This window comes from Brassica napus, chromosome C7 (assembly GCF_020379485.1).
Source record: "Brassica napus cultivar Da-Ae chromosome C7, Da-Ae, whole genome shotgun sequence".
Taxonomy (NCBI): domain Eukaryota; kingdom Viridiplantae; phylum Streptophyta; class Magnoliopsida; order Brassicales; family Brassicaceae; genus Brassica; species Brassica napus.
Window position 1 is genome coordinate 5,357,356 of NC_063450.1, and position 1,169 is coordinate 5,358,524.

At 33.3% G+C, this 1,169-nt stretch overlaps 1 pseudogene; it reads right to left on the reverse strand.

The window, feature by feature from the left end:
* Positions 1–917, reverse strand: LOC106384599 (annotated as a pseudogene).
* Positions 918–1,169: the final 252 nt, after the last annotated feature.

The following is a 1,169-nucleotide window of genomic DNA, read 5'->3' on the forward strand; positions in this document are numbered from 1 at the left end:
TTACTCCATCGCCTCCAGTTTGATCTTCTTAGATCCACCATGTATATTGTAGCTTAGTTTGTGATATTTTTTTTAATCCTTGCACGATACCTCTCATCTCTTTCTTTTTTCGTCTCATTCTTGTAGTGAGATGACATATGTGCAGCAAATTTCTTTGAAGTGTTAAACACACTGTTGCACTTGGGACATGTATATGGACCGTATTTCTCATATGGAAAACTATGTGTCCGACCATCATATTGAACATCTTAACTTCTCCCGTCTTCATCAGAATTGTAATCATGAGATTTGTTTGGTTTAGGGCTTTTCCTTGACGATTGACCTTCTTGGAGAACATGTCGGTCATGGTTGTACTTTGATGAAGAAGAAAACATGTCCAGATGCTGACGATAAGGAGAGTCTTGGCGAGGAATGGCATTAACAGGCTTAGGGTTCAAGATCCCACAGTTTTTATCAAGAAAGGTTGGACGATAAGATGTAGGACGATTCCACATATTGGTTTTAAAATCCATGTCATGTTGGACACGTGCAATATCATTTTGGATATTGTAAATTTGATTGCTAGGAACAATTGCAGAAAACCTATTTGTAATTGTTTGGGTGAAAGAGACTTGAGAATATAGAGGATTATTTGTCATAGGAAAACAATTAACACCAAGAACAGAATCACTTTCACTCCTCATATGATAATTCATATATGAATTGTTCAATCCAAAAGAAGACGAAGAGACATGTGAATTTTGGTAGCAAGAAAAAGAGGGACAAGAAGAGAATAAACCTCTATGGTTCATGTGATCAGAGGTAGTGAATATCGATCGAGTTGTTTTGGAATTATGATTCTTGAAGTTGGGAACAAAACCATGATAGTTTGTATTATCATCCCCATAAGAGCTGAATCTGTTTGGGTTTGAAGACATTTTGAAAGATAGATAGTATTTTACATGGGTGCTTATGCATCCTTTTATAAAGCCTCCATTAAAAAAAAGAAGCTAAAAAAGATTTTTAAGAAAATTTAGTTTAAAATATGAAAGGAAAAATATCTACTCTAAATTATAAGTCAAATAAAAATCCTTAATTTCTTATTTAGTTTTCCAAAAATGTTTCTATTTATATGATAATATATGGATACAATAAAAAGTTGATTTGTTGTCATTTACATAGATTCGATA